This window comes from Castor canadensis, chromosome X (assembly GCF_047511655.1).
Source record: "Castor canadensis chromosome X, mCasCan1.hap1v2, whole genome shotgun sequence".
Taxonomy (NCBI): domain Eukaryota; kingdom Metazoa; phylum Chordata; class Mammalia; order Rodentia; family Castoridae; genus Castor; species Castor canadensis.
This window is the reverse complement of record NC_133405.1, coordinates 78,043,771-78,059,281: the sequence shown is the minus strand read 5'-3', so window position 1 is coordinate 78,059,281 and position 15,511 is coordinate 78,043,771. Positions and strand designations below refer to the sequence as shown.

At 35.9% G+C, this 15,511-nt stretch overlaps 1 long non-coding RNA gene across 2 annotated transcripts in view; it reads left to right on the top strand.

Moving 5' to 3' along the window:
• The first annotated feature begins 761 nt into the window (after window positions 1-761).
• Window positions 762-15,511, top strand: part of LOC141419568 (uncharacterized) — a 53,490-nt gene continuing 38,740 nt past the window's right edge. The window contains exons 1-2 of one of the 2 annotated variants that reach the window (XR_012444208.1): window positions 764-858; window positions 2,119-2,203. This is a non-coding gene — a long non-coding RNA (uncharacterized lncRNA). Of the gene's footprint in view, window positions 859-2,118; window positions 2,204-15,511 lie in introns of both variants that reach the window. The other variant, XR_012444207.1, reaches the window with a different exon arrangement.

Below are 15,511 nucleotides of genomic sequence, written 5' to 3'. Positions count from 1 at the left end.
ACTCTCTTTAAGCAAACCCTGTTACAGAACTGAACAAGGAAACTTCTTCATTTGTGGTGCATTGAACCGGGGGCTTTGTGCGTTCTAGGCAAGTGCCCTATCACTAAGCCACATCTCCGCCCTCTGTTTTTAGAAACATGTTCTCACTATGTAGCTCAAAGTAGCCTCCAATTTCCAGTTCTCCTGCTTCCACCTCCGCTGTGCTGTGAATACAGACTTGCACCACTACACCCAGCTAGGCAGTTTGCTTTGAATTCAGTTTGGCCCAAATACTTCCATTTCAGGCTTGTTCTTCCATCTTTTCCATGAGTTGAGGAAGACTGTGAACTACAGGAACACTGTGCTTACTCGAGTGAAAAGAATTAGATTCTAGTACACTTTGACACTTAACAACAGTTGGAACTTTTGGGAAATTGGGTAACTTTTTTGGGTCTTGGTTTTTTCATCTATAAAACAGGGAAAAATCTGTCCTCATCTTAGTTTATACTGTATAGCTTAGTGAGGTAACAGAAGTGCATGACAGCTTTGTTAGACACTTTTGAGGCAAAGTAGAGGGAAGGAAGCAAAGTTAAAAGAAATGGGGAGGCAAAAAAAAAAAAAGAGAGAGAGAGAAAGGAGAAAGAAGGCAGACAAATCAAAGGAAATAAGCAATGGCAGCGAGAGGAAGCCTGGGGGAGGGGCCGCAGGGAGTGCGGGTCACGTTGCTGGCGGAGCCATTTGAGCCGAGCTCCGCGGCTGGGCGCGGGCCTATTTAGCTGTGACGCCCACCCCAGGCTTTCACAGGCCTGTGCACCAGGGCTATTGTGACACTTAAGATGGCGGCGTTTGCACAGTTGCGTGCTTGCGGGGTCTGGCAAGGTGGGTAAAGGATGAATCTTGTAATGAATGTCCAGCAACTCGCTAGTTTATGTGTCGTGGTGAGTGCTGAGCCTGAGAGGTGGCCGTTAGGCCACACACTTCGGGATCGCGTGGTCTGTCAGTGGGAGGAGGAGCCTGCCTGTGTTTCCTGTTTCTCTTTTCCCTCTCTTCAGAGTTTTGGAGAATAATTCTGTCTCCCTGTCACCGTCCCTCCATTGGTGAGGCTAGGAGGCAGGGATTCTGTCAAGGTTGTTCTCCTGTTTTTCCTTGTCAAGTTGAGTTTTTATTAATACCGTACTGCTCCAAATGAAACATTACATCTCTCCAGGGCTTCTTAGGAACACCCCTGAACCCCTTGGGCCTACTTTTATTTCCTTGGCTTTACCTTTCATGTCCACACTTAGAAGTGTTGATAAAACTAACCTGTTTCTAACGTGTTGATTATGGTCTAGATGAAACTTTTTTCCCCCTATAACCCCTTCATATGTACCACAAAGGAGGACTGTGGCGTATAGAGTACTTAATATTCCTTCCTGAAGCCGAATTGTGTGTGTGTGTGTGTGTGTGTGTGTGTGTGTGTGTAACAGGTAATCTTTAGGGAACTTGGTACATTTTGTAGATCGCTAGGTTGATTACTAAGAAATAAGATAGATTTGTTCAAATTTCATGGTGAAAATTAATTTATATAATGAGGAAGACAGTAAAGAATGTTGTTGAATGCTTAGGTGGTTAAAAGAAATTTTGGTTAAGAACTGCCCATATTTCATTTAAGCGTTGCCAAAGAGAGTATGAATTGCTGCAGTCCTTTGGAAAATAATTTGGCAATACTTAGGGAGAAAAAAAAAAGCAGGTATCACTTGACCAAATACAGAAACTCAATAATCTGACTTTTAAGAATCTGGCCTACAGAAATAAAAGTACCACTATAGAAGGACACATGAACAAGGATGCTGTTGCTGCTTTGTTTTTGTGACAAACAACTGGAAACACCTGTGTGTCCATCACTAGGACAATGTTAGAATGAACTTGAATTAGCAATATTGAATATTTTGACTGCTGTAAAGCATGTGATGGATTGTTATATGAAAAAAGTAATTTTCAGAAAAGTATAATGTCATCTTTTTGTTGTGTGTGGGAAGATGATGAAGGAATGTAAGATTAACGTTATCTTTGGGGGGAGCTTTATATATTATGATATATTTAAGACAGATACAAACATTATAAAGAATAATACAATGAACTTCTGTTCTCACCACCCAGAATAAAAACAAAGCATTACCATTATAATTGAAGTTCTCTGTGTGGCCATCCCTGATTGCATCTCTCTCTTCCCTTGTCCCCACAGGTAACTATTATTTTAAGTTTAGTGATTATGTTTATCATGCATTTCTTAAATTTTTGTGACATATGAACTTCTAGCATGGGCTATTTTTGTAAATATTGAAGATGAATTTAAAAAAGAAAAGTTAATGAAAAAGAAGAAAACATAAATGCCTGTCTGTTAATGACTAGCAGTTATTTGGATTACTGTAATTTCTTGAGGGAAGACTATAGTAAGCACTTGAGTCAAAGAGAATTAGACTATACTCCAGAGGAAAAGAAAGTAAGCAGGTAGCAGTGAAAGCAACCTCGAGCAAATAATGAGTGTTCCATAAGGTGCTTGAAACTGAGGGGAAACCCCTCACTCAATCCCAACTCAATTTCAAGGGATTTGAGTCTCCACTTGTTGCTTTGGAACAATTTCCTTTGCTTTGGAAGCATCTATAGGAAATGAGATTGTTCAGACATAACAACATTTTAGCAATCATTTAGGTCCAGGACAGGACTTTATTAGTTGAACACTCCTGTAGACAACTGTGTAGAACATTCAAGATTTTAAACTTTCAATCTTTAGGAAGGCAGAATACTTGATGAAATCTACATAAAGCTTAAAACTTTACCATTTTTTCAGTGTTTGTTTGAAATTACACCGACTACATGCTAGTAGTATTTTTTGGGAGCAGTGTTTGACACCATTTTATTTTTGCTAGGTATTTTTGTTTGTTTTTTTAAAATCACTGATGGGTTCATTTGAAGATACTGTTTGACTGTTGTTATCTTAGTATTCAAGGGTGCATACCCCACTTTGTTTGTGGTGTATATTCTTTTTATACAATGTTGAATTCAATTTGTTAATATTTTTCTTTATTTCTTTTGTGCAGTTTGGGGTTTGAACTCAGGGCCTTACCACTTGAGCATCATCCCAGCCCTTTTTACTTTAGTTATTTTTTGAATAGGGTGTTTTCTGGGGCAGCATAGGGCCAAGATCTCTATACCTTATACCTTCCATGTACCTGAGGTTGCAGGTATACACAACACCTGGCTTGCTTTTTGAGATGGGGTCCCTAGCTTTTTGCCCAGACTGGCCTCAAACCAGGGTCCTCAAGATCTCAGCCTCCTAAATAGCTAGGATTATAGGCGTGAGTCACCAGCACCTGGCAAAATTATAGCCTAGGCTGTTCTCAAACTCATGATCCTCCTGCCTCATCCTGTTTACCTCGTTGATTACCAGGGTATACCCCATGACTGCCTTGTTTTCTTGATGATAGCCATTCTGACTGAGATCAGATAAAATCTCATTATAGTTATGATTTTCAATTTTCTGTTGGCTAAAGATACTGACCATTTTTTTTCCCATGCATTTATAGGTCACTTATGTTTTATTTGTTTTTGTTTTAGGAGGTACTGGGATTTCAACTCAGGGCTTTGCGCTTGCTAGGCAGGTGCTCTCCACTTGAGTCATGCCTCCAGCCCTTTTTGCTCTGGTTGTTTTGGAGATAGGGTCTCACTTTTTGCACAGGCCAGCCTGGATGGTGCTCCTTCTATTTAAAATTTTTCACCATATCTGTGATGACAGGCACTTGATGCCATACTCAGCTTTTTCTGCTGAGATGGGGTCTCATGCACTTTTTTGCCTGGGCCAGTCTGGAATTGCAGTCCTCTCAATCTTAGCCTCCCAAGTAGCTGGGATGACAGACTGCATCACCATGCCTAGCTATTGCTTGACATGGAGTCTCAGGCACTTTTTTGCCTGGGCTTGCTTCAAACCATGATCCTCCAGATCTCAGCCTCTCAAGTAGGTAGGATTTACTAGTGTGAACCACTGGCACTTGGCGTATTTGTACTTCTTTTGAAAACTGTCGGTTTAGTTCATTTGCCCATCTGTTGATTAGATTATTTGTTCCTTTGGTGATTATTGGTTCCTTTGGTTTTTGATCGATTTTGAATTGATTATTTATATATTCTAGATATTAATCTCCTTTCAAAGGAATAGCTGACAGTGATTTTCTCCCATTCTGTGAGCTATCTCCACTCTGTGTTTCCTTTGCTGTGCAGAAGGTTTTAAATTTGATACACTTCTGTTTGTCAGTTCTTGCTTTTATTTCCTGAGCTATTAGAATCCTAATTAGAAAGTCATTGCCTGTGCCAATATCTTGAAGTGTTTTCTCTATTTTTTCCTCTAGTAGTTTCAAAGTTTTTGGTCTTACATTAAGGACTTTGATCGATTTTGAATTGATTTTTGTACATAGTGAGAGATAGGTATTTAATTTCAGTCTTCTGCAGACACCCATTTTTCCCAATACCACTTGTTAAGTGGGCGAGGTGAGTCTAATTAGGAGTCTAATTTCAGTCTTCTACATGTGCATGCCCAATTTTCCCAGCACCATTTTTGAAGAGGCTGGCTTTTCTCCCAACATACATGTGTGAGAAACAAATGGCTGTAGCTACCTGGGTTTATTTCTGGGTCCTCTAATGTGTTCCATTTGTCTATGTGTCATTGTTTCAGTACCACAATATTTTTTTTTAACTATGACTTTGTAGTATAGTATGAAGTCAGGTAGCATTGCTCTTTTTGCTAAGGGTTGCTGTGGCTGTTTGGTGTATTTTAATTCCATATGACTTTTAGGATTGTTTTTTCTATTTCTGTGAAGAATGTCATTGGAATTTTGATAGGGATTGCATTGAATCTCCAGATTGCTTTGGGTAGTATGGCAATTTTCACAATATTAATTCTGACAATTAATGAACATAGGAGGTACTTGCTTGTTCTAGTGTCTTGAATTTTTTGCTTCAGTGTTTTATAGTTTTCATTGTAGAGGTCTTTTGCTTCCTTTATTAGGTTTATTCTGAATTTTTTTCTTTCTTTTGAGGCCATTATGAATGGTATTGTTTTCCTAATTTTGTATTATGTTGGCCATAGGTTTGTTGTTTATAGCCTTTACTAGGTTGAGTTATGATCCTTTTCCTAGTTTCTTCAGGTTTTTTTCATGGTATTTAATTTTGTCAAGGCCTTTTCTGCCTCTTTTGAGAAGATCATGTGATTTTTTTTTTGTCCTTGATTCTATTTTTGTACTGTGTTACATTTATTGATTGGTATATGTTGAACCATCCTTGCATTCCCATAAGGAAATGAACATCATATGCTTGGTCTTTGTAATTTGTGTCATTGAATTCCATTTGCAGGTACTTTGCTGTGAATTTTTTATTTCTGGTGGAACTGGGGCTTGAACTCAAGGCTTCATGTTTGCTGAGCAAGGGAACTACTGCTTGAGTAGATAATAGTAAATAAATAATAAATAGACCTCTAGTCTATTTATTTTTGCTCTGATTATTTTGGAGATGGGGTCTCATGGCCTCGAGGTATGGCTTAAGAGATAGGGATTTGCAAGCACAAAGTCCTGAGTTAAAACCCCAGTCCCACCAAAAAAAAAACAAGGAGATGGGGGTCTCACAAACTATTTGCCCAGGCTGGCCTCAAACCATGAACCCATTCCTCGCTTGCTATGGACTTTTACATATACGTTCGTGAAGGAAATTGCCATATAGTTTTTTTTCTTTGTTATATCTTCATATGGTTTTAGTGTCAGCATATTCCTGGCATCCTAGAATGAGATTGGAAGGGACCCTTTCCTTTCTATTTTATGGAGTAGTTTGAGGCGCACTGCTGTTAATTTTTTTTTAAAGGTCTTGATAGAATTCAATAGTGTATCTGTGCAGTCATGGGCATTTCATTATTGAATTTTTATTAGTTTTTCAATTTCATTGCTCTTTTTAAGATCTGTTTAGTTTGTTTATGTCATCTTGCTCAACTTTGGTAGGTCATATGTATCTAGATATTTATCCATTTTTTTCTAAATTTTCCAGTTTATTGGAATGTAAGTTTTCAAAAATGTTCCTTAATGATCCACTATATATGAGAGGTATCTATTGTAATATCTCCCCCTTTTTTTTGCCTCTAATTTTATTAATTTGGGTTTTCTCTGTCAGTCTTTTGGTTAATTTGGCTAAGGGTTTGTCGATCCTTGTTGTTTATCTTTCCAAGAACCAACTCCTGTTTCATTGATCCTTGGTATTGTTCTTTTAGTCTCCATTAATTTCTCTTCTCATATTTGCCTGGGCAAATAGTTCTTGAGACCCCCCAGAGCAAAAATAAATAGAATGAAGTCAATGAGGGGGCCTGGGAAAGGGAAAAAGAGAAAAAAGAGGCAAAGTTAAATAAAAGAAAAAGAAGAAAAAGGAAAAGAATGTTAGGAAGAGGAAAAAAAAGAGGAATAGGTAAAAATACCTGATTATATATAAAAAAAAAAAAAAACTTGCTACAACATAAAGAAAAAAACATGCAAATAAAATTAGGTAAATGTAAAGAGAGGAACAAGAAGTAGAAATATAAAAAGGTTTTAACAAAATACAATAAAAAGAATAATTTAAAAATGCCATAAAAAGAAAATAAGCAAATTTTAAAAAGAAAGAAAAAAAAAGCAAAGAAAAGAATTGAGAAGCTTCTTTCTGGGTCCTCTTATTTGGAATCCCTGAGGTCTTTCGGGAAAGATGGAGTCTATTGTAGTTGTCTCTGTTCCTCCTATACAAGTTGGTGCTATATGTGGGCTGAGGACTTTGGGCCAGTGAAGTCAAGGGTATGTTGTAAGTCACAGGGCTTTCCTTTCAACATGTCACCCACAAGCAGAACTTCCTTCAGAATTGGAGTCAGTCCTTTCAAATGCTTCCACTGCTCTATCAACTAAATTTATATAATATTCTGAATTCTTTGTAATTTAAATAATGCCAGGTAGTCTTTTTACTTGAAGGAAGCACTTTACAACTTTGCTTTGGTATATGTGAATTGACAGCTTCTCTATTCTTGGCCTTGGGCCATTCTTAAGTAAAATAAGGGTTATTTGAACCCAATCATTTCAATTACAAACAGTTGTTTTGTTAATCAAACGGGCTACAAAGTGAATTGCCAGCAGTAGACTATATTGTGTGGATGTGCTGAAAAAAGGAATGATTCCAGTCCTGGGCAGAACAGACAGTATGATATTTCATCACACTACTCAGAATGGCATGCAGTTTAAAACATGAATTGTTTATCTCTTTTTGTACTAGTTGACCTTGGGTAACTGTAACTGTGGAAATTGAAAAGATTATTTTTGTGTCCCTTCTTGGCTTTGAATTTATCCTTTGGCACTGCTCCCTAGAGAGGTCTGTCTCCTTCAGCTTTCCATTGTGTATTATGCTAATTTTACTTGACACTTATTAGCATGAAGTTGGGGGAAAAGGGGACATAATCTCTAATGTGATTAAAACTCAGTCTTCAGCATACACTTTGAATAGGGGTTTCCTGCCTATAGCCTTCATAAGTCTTATTCCCTCTCCAGGTATAAAGTTTTCTTTGTTCCTTGTTCCCCTTACCCAATCACAGTTGGGCATCCACCCTTAGAAGACACATGACATGGGTGGGATGTGGGGAGGGATTTGGGATAACTTCTATTCCTTTACTCAGTTCTTCAGGCTACAAGTTTTAATGACCTTTCCTGTAAATTAAAAACTGTTTTTTGTTTTTTCTTTTTTTTAAAGAGGGATGCATTTGGGCCAATTTCCTGCAATAGCTCCTGCTATTCTCGCATAGATAGCACCAATGGGATGTTTGTTTATGATTTTCCTTGATGCTACCTGTTAGTAAAAGCAGCAGTAGTTGCTACCTCACTTCCATTTTTTTATGTTAGCCTACCCTTGTTTTTTAGTAATTCATTATAGTTTTTGGTTTAACATTCCTATCTGCTTTTTTTCTTTCCTTTTTAATGTGGTGCTGGGGATGGAACTCAGGGCTTCATGTGTAGACAAGTTTTCTGCCACTGTGCTACATCCCCAGTCCTTCCTATCTGATTTTACATGGCTTGTGGCATATGTCCCGGTAATCAAATGCTCAGATTGTGTGTGTGTTTCCTATAGGTACCTGCTTTTCTCTAGATTTTCATATTTTTTTTTTGTCTCCTAACCCCAGTTCTCTGATAAGGTCAAGCAAATAATTATTTTCTTCCTTTTTTTTTTTTTTTGGGACTCAGGGCCTCACACTTGCTAGGCAGGCACTCTACCACTTGAGCCACTCCACCAGCCCTTTTTGAGTTGGGTATTTTTCAAGATAGGGTCTCGTGAACTGTGTGCCTGGTGTGGCTTCAAACCATGATGCTCCTGATCTTGCTCTCCTGAGTAACTAGGATTACAGGCATGAGCCATCAGTGCCCAGCTAAGTCTTTTCTTTGTTAAGGGAGGTTATAATACTTTTTTTGCCCCCTATATGGTACATTTGTTTCTGTTTACTTTTTCCTTTGCTTATTTGAATATTTTTAACTATTCCATTTTAATGTACTTTTAAACTTTTATTACATCTCTTTAATGTCTATTTTAGTTGTTGCTGTAGGGATTACAGTATACATATGTAAAAATCACTTTTGTAGATTTTTTAAAGTAAAACGTAGAAACCTTACTTTCATGTAAATCTCTTTATATACTTAACCCCCCCCCCCGACTTCTTTTAAAAATTATTTTGCCATGTATTTTAGATTTGTGTTTTGATTTCTGCTTTCAGGAGTCATCCGTGAAGGTTGGTGTGAAATAGTATCTCATTGTATTTTTAGTTTGCATTTTTTAAACTCTAATGAGACTATTCCAGGGATGGGGGGATAGGGGGATAAAGGAGAATGATGGAGGGGGTGAATTCAAGTATGATATATTTGATATACTGTAAGAACTTTTGTGGATGCCACCTAACACAATAATAAAAGAATTTTTTAAATTTTACACTAGTAATTAAATATTTCACCAAAGATATATAAATGACCCATATCCAACTAGACTTTTTCAGTGAAGGCTTTTAGTACATACACACTAGAGTTTGGACCCTCAATTTCCCAGCCTCATACTGATAAGAGATAAAAAACATAGTAGTGATGTTGAGGCTTCATTAAATCCAATTCTAAATAAGTATTGGGTAAAGACAAAAATTAGAATGTGCTGATATATTGAGCCGTCTCCTCGCCTATCTCTCTGTGCCTCTTTCAGTCTTAACACCTCCATTTCCTCATCTCTCCATACATTTTCAGTCTAACATGCTTTCTTTCAGTCCAACACTGCAGATGACATAATTTCATTCTATATTACTGAATAACACTCCATTTTGCATGGAAATGATTGTTGATAATATACTTATTCAGACTATGTTAAGAGTTGCATTCCTTTGGACTGGGTATGGCTCAGGTGGTAGAGCGTTTCGTCTAGCAAAGGTGAGGTCTTGAGTTCTGAGTACTGTATTTAGATCTCCAAATAAACTGCCCCCACACACTCCCCACACCTCAACATTTTGATCTGAATTTCCTTACTTGATTCAATAATGAATGTACACTTCCAAAATATATACTTCTATCTCATAGGATGATCTCCAGTTCCATCTATTATCCTGCAAGCAGCATAATTTCATTTGTCTTTGTGGCTGAGTAATTCTCCATTGTGTGTGTATATACTGCATTTTCTTCATCCATTCATCATTTATTGAGCCTAGGCTGATTCCACTGCTTAACTATTTTGTAAATGATGCTGCAATAAACATGGGTGTACAGGTATCCCTCTTTTCTGTTGATTTACACCCCTTCAGGTATATGCCCAAGAGTTGTATAATAGGATCATAAGGTAGACCTATTTTTAGCTTTTTGATGAACTTCCATACTGATTTCCATAGTGGCTGAACTAGTTTACAGAACCAGCAGTGTATGAGTATTCCTTCTCCTTCCTCCCCTATCCTCACCAGCACTTGTTGTTGCTTGTTTTCTTGATGACTGCTCTTCTGTCTGGGGTGAAATGGAATCTCAATGTAGTTTTACTTTGTGTTTCATTTATGGCTAAGGATGTTGAACATTTCTTCATGTGTTTATTGGCCATTTGTACTTCTTTTGAGAACTGTCTGTTTAACTCATTTGCCCTTTTATTAAGTGGATTATTTGTTCTTTTAATATTTTTTTGAGTTTTTTGCATATTGTGGATGTTAATCCTTCACCATTGAATAGCTAGCAAAGATTTTCTCCCATTCTGTGGGTTGTCTCTTATTGTTTTCTTTGATGTGTAGAGGTTTTTAATTTGATGCAGTCCCTTTTGTTAATTCTTGTCCTTATTTCCTTGGCAATTGAAGTCCTATTCAGAAAATACTTGCCCATGCCTATATCTTCTAAAGTTTTCCCATAGAAGTTTCAAAGTTTCAGGTCTTACATTAAGATCTTTGATCCATTTTGAATTGATTTTTGTACAGGGTGATAGATAGTGATCTAGTTTCAGTCTTTTACTTGTGGAGCATACTTTTCCCAGCATCATTTGTTGAAGAGGCTGTCTTTTCTCCAATGTATGTTTTGGGTTTCTTTGTCAAAAATTAAATAAGTGGGTATAGCTACATAGATTTATTTCTGGGTCTTCTGTTCCATTGCACTTCATGTTTTTGTGCCAATACCAATTTCTTTTTGTTACTATGGCTGTGAAGTATAATTTGAAATCTGGTATTGTGATTCCTCCTGCATTGCTCTTTTTCCTCAAGTTTGCTTTGGCTATTCAGGGTCTTTTGTGCTTCCATGTGAATTTTAGCATTGGTTTTTCTGTATTTATAAAGAATGATATTGGGATTTTGTAAGAATTGTACTGAATTTGTAGATTGCTTCAATAGTATACCATTTTCACTATATTAATTCTGCTGATTCATGATCACGAGAGGTCTGTCTTCTGGTATCTTCAATTTCTTTCTTCAGAGTTTCAGAATTTTTGTTGTAGAAGTCTTTCACATCTTTAGTTAGGTTTATTCCTAGGGTATTTTTTTTGGGGGGGTAATTGCAAATGAAATTGTTTTCCTAATTTTTTTCTCAGCCTATTCATTATTGGTATATAGAAAAGCTACTGATTTTCATATGTTAGTTTTATACATCTAATACCAGATGAAGAGCATGAAGATAGATTTAAATATGTAAAGTTTAAAAATAACATTTGTGGTAGGTAAAATACTCCACAAACATTCAAAAGAAACCTAATTTGCTTTGCATATAATAAAGGCTCCCTAATTATTTTCTTTCAGTGAATTGTAAGAAAAATAGTAGGTAAGTAGGCAAAAGGTATGATTACATAATTCTATGGGGATGCTTATCCAAATCAGTGCACAAAAGGGATATTCATTGAAATGAACATGGCAATTATTCCTTCTCATCTACTAATTGAGATAAAATTAATAGTGATGGGAAATGGGTGCTCTTTTTTTTTTTTTTTGGTGGTTCTGGGGTTTGAACTCAGCAAGTAGTCCTTCCTACTCAGCCAGTCTACCATTTGAGCCATGCCTTCAGCCCCAGAAGGGATACTTTTATAAGTTGCTTGTGGAATTATTAATTGTCACTCTTTTTCTGACAATTGTTGCTTTGGTCTCATGCAGGCAGCCCCTCCCCCAAACTCCTCTTTGTGCTTATAAGCTACAAGCATAGGATTGTATTTCTTTCTGTTACCTTAAAGAATTTCTTCTCTACCTTTTAGTACATCTTATATTTTTATTAGTGTGTTCTGTTTTGTCTAAGATTTCTGCTTTGAGTTGGTTTAGGTGAGGCTTTCATCAGCATTTAAGCTAATCATAGTGACTGGACCTCTCCAGTTTTTTTAATACCAGACAAGGTGATTTGCAAGTAAGGAGATAGGCAGAAATTATCAAATGTAAAGTAACTCATGGAATTAGCTATCATGAGCCCTTCTCCCCCCCCCCTTTTTTTTTTTTACTTTTGGCAGTACTGGGGTTTGAATTCAGGGCCTCAAGCTTGCTAGGCAGGTGCTCCACCACTTGAGCCACTCTGCCAGCCCTGTTTTATGAAGAGTTTTTCCCGAGATATGGTCTCATGAAGTATTTGCTGGGGGTTGGCTTCAAGCTGCAATTCCCCTGGTCTCTGCCACCTGAGAGTAGTTAGGATAATAGGCATGAGCCACTGGTACCCAGCCTATTAGCCCTTTTTGATAAAAGTATTTAGCACCAAAATATAATCAATGAAGGAGTAAGTGAAAATGAGGATCACAGGAGTAGAGGAGCTGTGAAACAAGGGCTAGTACTAAGCATTGAAGCTATGTAAGTGTAAAACTAGAAGAAAAAGTAATACAGTTATATGTGTACACACAATTTTTATAAAACTTAATGAAACAGAATTATATGAGCCATAGAAACTTGTTTTGGGCAAGCTAGGAATAATTATAATTATTGAGTGTTAATCTCATTCTTCATTGTATGGTGTCAACACTCTAAAGTTAATGTATATTATATTTTATATACATAATATTTTTTATATATCGTGTTTTACCCTCTTTTCATCAGAGAAAGCCCTTTAGTGATATTTTTGGGTAGTTCTTGTGAAATAATATTTATCTGAATTTCAGTAATTCTTTCAGTCATTTTGCTCTTTTTCTTTTTAAATCAAGTAAAATAAAACTGAATAGTGTACAATAAAAGCTATCATGATCATAGTTAATGATGATATGTTATATTCTTGAAAAATACAAAGAGTGGACTTAAGTATTCTCACAGCAAAAATGTTAACACAACTTGGCTAGCTGGTGTAGTGGCTCAAGTGGTAGAGTGCCTGCCGAGTAAGCATGAGGCCCTGAGTTCAACCCCAGTACCACCAAAAAAAAAAAAAGATAACAACATCAGGTAATGTATTTGTTGATTATCTAGATTTAACCATTCCACAGTTATATACATACTTCAAAACATCGAGTTGTACACAGTAACTTGACAGATAAATATATACAATCTTATCTGTCAATTTAAAATAAATTTAAAAAGCACATATGATCCTTTTTAAAAACATTGAGGTATAATTATCATACATTAAACTTCATCATAGGTATTACACTTGACAAAATAGAATACATTTCCTTTACTCCTGAAAGTTTCCTTATGCTGCTTTCCAGTCAGTTCCCCTCTCTCTAGCAGCCACTTTGTGATGTATTTCTAAGTTAATAAAGTTATTTGTAGCTATGTTTTCCTACATTTTTCTTTGTAAATTATATGCTGAAAAATGTCCCCAAAATCTTTACTAGATGTTAAACCTGGTTTTGGATAATGACAGTTTTAAATTCTGTTGTTTAATTTTTATACTTTTCTGTGTTTGACTTTTTTTAAACAGGAAGTCTTAGAAAATCTGATTATTACTTAAATAAAGACTTTTTCTCTAAGAAATGAAGACCTTCAAGGCAAAACTTCCTTTCATCTTAGGAAAAGTATGAATCAGAAAAGAATAAGTTCAGGAGAGAAAAAGAGGAGAGTGTTTCTTAGATTGGTTGTTATAATTTCAAGAGATGATGTCATTACTAACTGAGAGTAAGGATAATTGCAAGTGAAGTAAAAACAGAAGAGTATTGCATGTTTCTGTTTTGTGAATCATAATTTTCTGTCACCACCAAATAATAAAGTGGAAAAGAAATTATTCTATTGGAGGCAGAGAGCAGGAGTATCAAAGTTCAAAGCCAGCCCAGGGCAAATAGTTCATGAGACCCTATCTTGGAAAAGCCCATCACAAAAAAGGGCCAGTGGAGTGATTCAGGTGGTAAGTGCACCTGCCTAGCAAGCATGAGACCCTGAGTTCAAACCCCATTGCTGCCAAAAACAGAAAGAAAAAGAAAAAGAAAGAAGGAATATCATAGGGCTAGGAATGTAGCTCAGTGGTATAGTACTTGTCTAGCATGCAGGAGACACTGGGTTAATCCCTAGCACTGAAAAAAAAATTACATTGAATGTAAATAGATTATATTTTCTAGTCAAAAGACATTGAGTATATGAGTGGATGGTTAAAAAACAAGATCCATCTATATGCTACTTACAACAGACTTCCTTTTTAAGGAAATACATGCATTTGAAGTGATGGAAATAGATACTCCATGCAAATAGAAACCAGAAGAATACAGGGTTAGAAATATCAGACAAAATAGAAGTTAAGATAAGAACTGTCAGGTCACTAGAAAAACTACCAAGTCACTAGAAATGCAATTAACTAAGTCCATAGTTAACAGAGAAAAGTACAGAATTGTTTTAGAAATTAATAAAATAGATACTAAAAAATGTTAGAATCAACAAAGCAAGTTTGTTTTCTGTAAAAATTAAATTGACATTTATCTAGCTAAACATCAAAAATGAAAGAAGAGGGCTGGAGGTGTGGCTTAAGCAAGGAGAGAGCCTGACTAGTAAGCACAAAACCCTGACTTCGAACCCCAATACCGCAAAACCAAACAAACCAGAAAAGCAAAAGAAGAAACATGGCAAGTAATACCACAGAGTTAAAATGGACCATAAGAAAATATTATAAGTAATTCTATGCAAACAAATTGAATCATAAGAATATTATAAATAATTCCATGCAAACAAATTGGATAGCCATTTCTAAGAAGAAATGTGTATTCTTAGAAACACCTTATCAAGACTAAAAACCAAAGAAATAGGAAACAAGAAGAGATTAATAAGTAGTAGAGACTGAATTAGTAATAAAATTAATTTAAAAAATTCTCTCATCAAAGAAACACCCAGGAACTGCTGGCTTCCCTGCTGAATTCTACCACACGTTTAAAGGTGAACCAATACCATTTCTTCTCAAAATCATCCAAAAAATTTGAAGAGAAAGATGTACTTCCAAACTTTTTATATGATCATCATTATTTGATACCTAATTCAGATGAAGACACTATAAGAAAAGAAGTTTATAGGCCAATATCCCTGATGAAGATAGTAAGCCAAATTCAAACAGCACATTAAATGGTTTCGTCATGCTCATGTATGATTTATTCTGGGAATGCAAGGATGGCTCAGAATACTAAAATCAATAAATGTGATATACAATATCCTCAGAGTAAAGAACAAAACTACATAATTATCTAAATACATGCAGAAAAAGCATTTGATAAGATTGAACATCCTTTCATGAATGTACCTCAAAACAATAAAGGTCATGCATGATTATTCCATGCCTACCTTTCTAGTCAATGATAAAGAATTGAAGGCTTTTTCCCTAAGATCAGGAACAAAACAAAGATGCCCATTCTGAACTCTTCTGTGCAACATAGTACTGGAAATCTTAGCCATGTAAATTAGGCAAGAGAAAAAATAAAAGGTATCTAAATAATAAGGGAAGAATTGAAAATTTCTGTTTGTTGATGACTTCATCATATAGAGAGTACCCTACAACTGTTAGAAATAATAAATGAATTGAATAAATTACAGAATACAAAACCAATATATGAGTGTAGAATTTCTATATACTAACAATGAACTATCTGGAAAAGAAAA